The sequence below is a fragment of the Pipra filicauda genome, unplaced genomic scaffold (genome assembly GCF_003945595.2).
Source record: "Pipra filicauda isolate LSUMZ 115617 unplaced genomic scaffold, ASM394559v2 scaffold278_size1010298_pilon, whole genome shotgun sequence".
Classification (NCBI taxonomy): Eukaryota; Metazoa; Chordata; class Aves; order Passeriformes; family Pipridae; genus Pipra; species Pipra filicauda.
This window is the reverse complement of record NW_024104396.1, coordinates 279,632-287,196: the sequence shown is the minus strand read 5'-3', so window position 1 is coordinate 287,196 and position 7,565 is coordinate 279,632.

The following is a 7,565-nucleotide window of genomic DNA, read 5'->3' as shown; positions in this document are numbered from 1 at the left end:
GCAAGCACCAACCTGCTCGTGTTTCACAAGGGAACGTCACTGTGCTCAGCAACCAGATGTGAGCCCAGTTTTGATGACAAATACTGGTATCTCAGCAAAAACCTTGTAGTGAATTCACCTAAGACTGGCAAAATTGACCGCTGCTAGCCCAGCTTACAGCACTTGGAGGGGATACATCTGTGTCAGCAAAAGTCACCCAAGTAACACATTATTGCAGCTGTGCATTCAATGCTTGTATTGCCAAAGCCACGGCTGATCCACAGTCTCCTAACTCCTCTTTCAGAGGAAGGATAACTCCTCGTTGCTCTAAATCTGCCAATATGCAAGTATGTAAAGGCACCTTGGAGCCATTCTGAAGGCCTTGTTTATATGGTCAAACATTGCAAATGTTCTAGGTCATGTTTTATCATCTGCTAAACTCAGACCCTTGTGGCAATGCATGTGGACAAAGTCACCTTGAAATGTAGCTGGAAGGCCTGGGGATCACAGAGCCATAAAATCATTGAATGGCCTGGGTTGGAAGAGACCTTGAAGATTATCCAGTTCCAACCCCCATGCTGTGGACAGGGACACCTTCCACTAGACCAGGTTGTTCAGAGCTCCATCCAACCTGGCTTTAAACACTTTCAGATATGGGGCATCCACAACTTCTCTGGGCAGCCTATTCCAGTGCTTCACCACCCTCACAATAAAGAATTTCTTCCTAATCTCTAATATAAACCTACTCTCTTTCAGTTTGAAGCCATTTCCCCTTGTCCTGTCACTCCATGCTCTTGTAAAAAGTCCCTCTCCATCTTCCATGTGGACTCCCTTCAGGTACTGGAGGCCACAATTAGGTCACCCTGAAGCCTTCTCTTTTCCAGGCTGAACAAATGCAATTCTCTTAGCCATTCTTCATAGGAGAGGTGCTCCATCCCTCTAATCAACTGGGTTGCTCTCCTCTGGACATCCTCTGGTTGCTCTTAAATGCTGGATATTGGTGTGCTCTGAACTTCTTGAGTGACAGTTTACCTAAAGCAAAATGCAAAGCACCTTTCTCAGGAGCAGAGAGTCCCTGTGCCTCTAAGGGGTCTGTAAAGGCAGGATCAAAAGGAAAGAGGTGTCTCAGGTATACAAGAGAGGACAAGTGAGGTCTCCCTTGCAACTTTATCTGTTGTTGCCTGATATACTGCTCTTGTTGGTGCGCTGTGACTAACTTCTATTGTGAAAGCTGGGTAGGGCCTGGGTTGTTCAGAGCTTGCTTGTTTGACAAGTGTGCTGGGCTTCCATTTCCAGAGCAGTGAGTGGGCACTCTTGCTTGCAGCTGTTTGCTTAGCTGTGGTCCCAGCCATAAACAAGTGCTGCACAAACACAGAGCTGCCCTGGGGAGCCCATGCTGTGTCATGTTGCAAGAGGTGGGATGAGGGGAGAGGGAGGGAAGCACCAGAGCTGAGGCAATAGCAATGGGCTTTGACATGTTGCCACTGCTGCTGTGTTGATTTTGCAAAGCTGCCTTTGAAGCTCTTTATGGTGGGTCTCCTGTGCATGGGGGGTGAGCACAAACAGGGAAGTGTTTCCAAATGCAAGACTGGGCTGGAGTGGTACTGGTACATTGAGTGCATGGATGGAGTCAGTCAAGACAGGGTTCAGTGGTATATGCTTTCTAGCAGAACTTTCCAAATGCTGGTGTGTCCTCCTGGGCCTTTACCTGAGCCACCCTTTGGGCAGCTTCCTCCTAAAAGGATCAGCTCATGCTTTGCAAGGATGCTCTCTGGAAAAGCAGTTTTTGGGAGTCAGCTGGTGCTGGCTCAGGAGAAGGGGAGATGGATGGAGCCTTTCTTCTGCTGCCAGACTCCTACTTTCCAGGTGCCCTGGAGAGCTTTGAGTGACTTATCACATGATTTATGAAAGGGAAGGGAGACAGTGGCACACAGCTGAGATGATGGAATGGCGACATCAAGTTGAGGCTTGTGAGGTTTTCCTCCCCACTGGATTGTTCAGACTTTGGTGTTCAGCCTCTGGGGCTGCTGAGACCTTTTCAGAGGCTGTTTGGGGTCTCCATGGGGCTATTTCACTTGAGGCTGATCCCCTGAAGGCAAAAAGCATGTCTCCTGGAAATAAAGGCCTCTGAAGGAAGCAATTTGCTCAGGCACCCACAATTACTGGTGATTTTTGAAAACTCTTAGGTTAAATTTCCATGGCTGGCTAGGGAAGGAGTGATTGTCTTGAGGGTTTTTTTTGGCACAGAAAGGGAATATCCTCTGTACTGCTCCCACTGTGGCCATTCTGCTAGGCTGGGGGATGGTGTGTTTGCTGGTGTTTCTGTCATCAGGAAAATGCTCTGGACTTGAAGTGATTTTTCCCAAGCAAGGCTGCGGCTTTCGGGAAGCACCGGTAGCAAAGCGGCTCTGGCAGGGGCCAGCTTTTGATGCTTCTGGTCTCCTTGGGAAAGGCAGAGTGGTGCTGCTCGAGGGGCGAGGGTGGCACTTGGCAAGTGCAGGGGCACCATAGGGACGGGAAAATCAAAGATAATTGGGTGGGCGAACTGCACAGAATCAGAAAATCAGTGGTCTGGAAAGAGGCTGGGGTTTGACAGAAAGGACAGTTTGGCAGTGGGGGAAGCAACGCTTGTCACTGGCACCCCAGGGCTGTGTCCGGGGAGCAGAACAAAACCGCAAGTTGCTCAAACCATATGAGCTGGCACAAAGATGCATCCTCTAGAACTGTGAAGTCTTCGCACTAGACTGAAGGGCTAAAGGCTCAGCAGCTGCCAGGAGAGAAATAAACATTGGCCATAAGCATGGTGGAGAGGTGCTGGGAAGTTGGTGATGCCATGGTGGGCTCTGGCAGAGGAACGAACTGGACATGCATAAAGGATCTCCCCATTACTCCACTTTTTTGCTGAGCATCATGACCAGGTTCAGCAAACTTGCTGCCTCTTCCCTCCAGAGAGTGAGAGAGGGGGAATCTGCTCCTCAGGGCTTCATGTGCTGTCACTAACGAAGGTGCCGAGGGCTTGTGTTGGCTGTGAGCCGGCACAGAAACACTCGTGCCTTGTGCTCGTGACTCCTGTGCTGCTGAAGGTGCCAGACAGACTGCTCCTGTTCATGTTGCTCCTGGATATGCGTGGGAAGTCTAAGGGAGGTGTCAGAAAAGGGCATGGCAGGATCCTGGTACTGTACTGATTTATTAGCCTTGAGTCTCTCCCTTTTGGCTAAATCACGTTGTTTCCATGCATATTGAAAGACTGAGGATCACAGCGTCTGGGAGGTAAACTACAGCAGTGGCTCCACTGGGCTGTGAGTTTGTTACTTGCTGGCTCTTCCTGCCAAAACACATGGCAGCCAAGCTTGGTTTGGTGGAATGCTGAGCTGCTTTGTGTCAGTGCAGGCCAAGACTGTGGTTGTGGGATGGAGGTGCTGCCATGGGGTAACCCTGTGCTTGTGTGTGATTGGAGACCCTGGCCATGTTATGTTACAGGGTGAGGGATGAGGGGCAATGTATTGCAGGTGGGCAGTTAGATCTGTATGGATAGCAGGGATCAGCAGACCCTGTCCTGGAGCAATGCCTTTCCTTGGAAGGAAGTGCAGAGGGGACGGGTGATGGTGGCCTTTCCTTGGAAGGAAGAGCAGAGGGGATGGGTGATGATGACTTTCCTCCATCCAGGGGGATCAGGACTCACAGGGAAGGATTGCCTGGTGCAAGAGGTGTCCTACAGTGCATTGCTGAGCCAGCCCTCACTGTCAGGTCTTGTCAGTGGGGATTATCTTAGCTAAAGACTCAGCCAGGTGGAATAATTGGCAACCGAATCCCATGCTCCCTCCCAATCCAGCCTGGGGCTGCAGAAGGGTAACACTCCTCCTGCAGCCACAGCACCAGGATCTCTTTCCTTCTCCCCCACACAGTCCCATCCCAAGAACATTTCCTTTCCCCTATGCCCTTCAAAGTAGACCTCCATGTCCCTCCCTTGCATGGTTATTAACATATTGCCTTGCCTTATACCTGCCCTATACCTTGTATTTATATAGGCATGCCTGCACCTTTTCTTTACTTTTTTTGGGGGTGCCTGGGTACTTGTTGTAGGATTGGGAGGTGCTGGGGAAGCACATGCCTTTCCCTGGAACATGTAGCTGGAGGACTGGTGGCCTGTGCCATGTCACCACTGGCCCGCAGAAAAGAGAGTGGGGCCTCCCCAGCCTCTGTCCCTGCAGCTCCTGCCCCTGGCCCCTTTTGACACAGGCAAATGCAATTCCCTAAGTGAGTAATGCTCGCAGCTCCTGCCCCATGACAGTGATGTTTCTCATCAGGAACTGAAATTTGTTTAGTGCCAGCAATTTGCCACAGCCCATGGAGAATGAGATACTTTCCCTGCCCTGGAGCACCGATGGTTGGAGGCAGGCAGGATGAGACATGGAGGGCGTGAGCGGCAGCTGAGGAGGGAGCACTGGGGGAGCGTGGGGTCTGGGGATGGGAACGGGTGGTACATTCACAGCCATGGGTCCTGGAATGGCCCTGAAAAGAGGGGAAGCGTGTCCCTGTTGTCCAAGGCAGGAGGATGGTTGGCAAGCCACTACACTGTTGATATGGGCTTGCAGGGCCCTTTCCCCTTCCCTTTTCCTTGCCATGGACTAGGATCTCATCTCAGCCCTCAGCAAAAACATTCAAAATTGCATTTTGCACCCCCTGCTTGCCCCACTGTCGTGCTGTCCATCCCAAGATGGAACTATGTCACTGATGCTGCCAACACGAGGAGGAAAAGCATTGGCCTTTTCCAGACCTGCGCTCCCTGTTGTGCTCACACCATTTCCACGGAGGAGCAGCTGTTTCCCCATCTCCCCAGGGGCAGGGTGGGGTGCAAACCTGACACTTTCCTTGTAAGACTGCAATCCTTGCCACCTGTATGTGTAAAATGCTGTAAAAATGCCTTACAGCCATAGTCTGACAGCGTGGGGACATGGCTGCCTTTATCTTCCCATCTCAACTGGCCACTCTGTGGCTTGTGGTGGCAAGGGGGACCAAAGCAATGGGGACCAAAGCCACGGGACAAGTTGCTGGCAGTGCTGGGAGCAGGGACACGACTCCAGCCACACTTGCTTCTTCTTCCAACAAGCTGATGCTGCCTTGGGGTTTTGCAGGCTGGGAAAAGCAGTGCAGCATCTCACAGACAGCTTGTTCCAGAGCATGAAAATATTTCCACGTGTCTGCTGCTGCTGCGCTTGAAGAATAACATTGAAAGCAGCCAAGAGGGTTTTCTTCCAAGGGATGTGGGATTGCTGGTGCTCAGGAGCGATCCAAGATAAACTATCAGCCTGTAACACACTTCTACAAGGCCTCTCCTGCACCTCTGCTGTGTAGCTGTGAGACAGTTCCATGGAAATGGGATGCTGCAAAGCTGCCACCCCTGCTGTGGTGAGGACAGAGGGGCCCTGTCTGAGTGGAGGGATTTTCCATGCAAAGTTATTGTCCCTAGAAATAGGGGGTGGCCTGTCTGCAGTTTTGCATGGGCAAAATTCATCAGTGGTGGGAGATGGAGAAGACAGCCTGCTCCATAGCAAGCAGCCCTGAATCCATAAGCTGCAGTGTTCTGGGGATACAGGATGAGAGGTGGAGAGGCTAGAGGATGCTTTGGGCTTTCAGCCTCCACTGGCAGTGTTCCTGGCAGGGACAGAGAGGTGGCGAGCTCTCTGAGATCCAGTGAGCACTGCAGCAAGTTAGGCTGGTGGTGGAGGGGGGTGTGGCACTCCCCACCCATGTCCCAGCTGCGTTTTGTGGCTTGTGAGCCTGGTGCCTCTGCTGCGTCCCTGGTGCAAGCTGAAGAGGGCTGGTCTGCCTCCCCGCCACCTTATGGGGAGTGAGATGAAACCCAGGATTTGCAGCCTGCCAGGAAACCCTGTTATTGTAGGTACAGGGCAGACTAGCTCCCCTCTGCCTCAGGAACCAGCCCACTGCTCCAGCCTTGGAGAGGCTGGGGGTCTGGCCATGCTCCCAGCCATCAGATAATTTCCCAGTGCTGCGTCATCCATGTTCTGTGGTGGTGGCTGGTTCCTGCTGCTGAGGGTGACACTGAAACCCAGTGGCAAAGCTTGGCTGGAGGATTCATGTGTCTTGGGTTTCATCTGAAACCACAATGCTGTTGGTAGGTTTCTGTGCAGAGCTCAGCAACATCCTGCTGGCTCATGCCAGCACTTCCAGCAAACCTTTATTTATTAGTATTAGCTTTTCTTCAGGGATTTTGGCTGTGCCAAGTGTACTGGCAGGCCTTGCTCGGGCTGGGATTTATGGTTGGAAGCAGCACCCCTGGGGCAAACGGGGCTCGGTGTGAGTCAGGGCAGACCTTGGCCATGCCAGCGCAAGCTCTGCAGCCCTTGGGAAGGTGTTGATTCCCTAGAAAAAAGCTCAACGCAGCCTCTGTTGAGCAACTCACCGTTGCTCTGCAGACAGCAACGGTGAGTTCACTACCACAGCAGCTATCTGAGGATCCCGAGAGGAAAAGTCTGTTTTTCTTCTCCCTGAAGTGCTGGGTTTTGAGCATCTCCAAGGAGTTAAGCGTGCACAGCAGGAGTGTTGCAACAGTGCTAGGGGAGCTGAGGCCTGTTTGAGGATCACCTACATGTAGTTATCAAGAAGACATGGATCCAGGCTCTGTGTATTGCCAACAAAAGTATCTCACCTGGGAGGCTGGTGGACATGGATGTTGCACAGAGGAGCACAGAGCTTGCACTGCCCTCTGCTTTGCCCAAGCTGCCTCCATCCTGTCTTTTACAGTGTACCCATCTCCAGTGAAACCCTTGAGCTTTGGGTTACCCTTGCACTGCATACTAGGACAGCCTGAACCTTTCTTATCCCGAAAAGGTCTGCAAAACCCTCAGAGGAAAACCCCCTGCACAAGCTGTACCTGTTCAGCTTGTGTCTTGAGCTTATGTTCTGCTTGGCTGGTAAACCACCTGGAGGGGTTGAAGGGCAGCATCTGCCTTCCCAGTGACCTTCTAGGGGGCTGGGTGACCACCATCTGGTCCTGGGGTGGGAGCAGAGAGGCCCTAGTTGGGCTCCTGAGTCCCCTAGGTCCCACAAGCACTGTCATCCTGAACACTGCTTCTGTGCCATGTTACATTTCCTGGGACACAGGGGGAAAGGCTGGGAAGGGCAGAGCAGGTGAAAGCTTCTCATAGTACTCTCTCTGCAGCAGCATAAAGCACATGGGTAGATTTGTGTTTAGTCTTTCCAGTGGGAGTGTGGCAACAGTGTGAGAAATTCCTTTATTTGTCTTGGGATTTCACCTGTAACTTGTCCAAGGAGTCATCTCCAGCAGACAGTCAGATGCTGCCTGTGCCTCTCTATGCACAAGTTGGGTCCTGGCTCTGCAGGGAGATTTGCCTTGACCCCATTAAAGTATCATGTCATAGAATCGCAGAATGGTTTGTGTTGGAAGGGACCTTAAAGATCATATTGTTTGCTAGATGACCTGCCATGGGCAGGGACACCTTCCACCAGACTTCAAAGGGAGGTTGCTGAATGTCACATAAGACAAGAAGCTGGGAGCCACATATCAGCTGTGCTGTGGTATTTTCTCCTCTCCAGCTGAACTT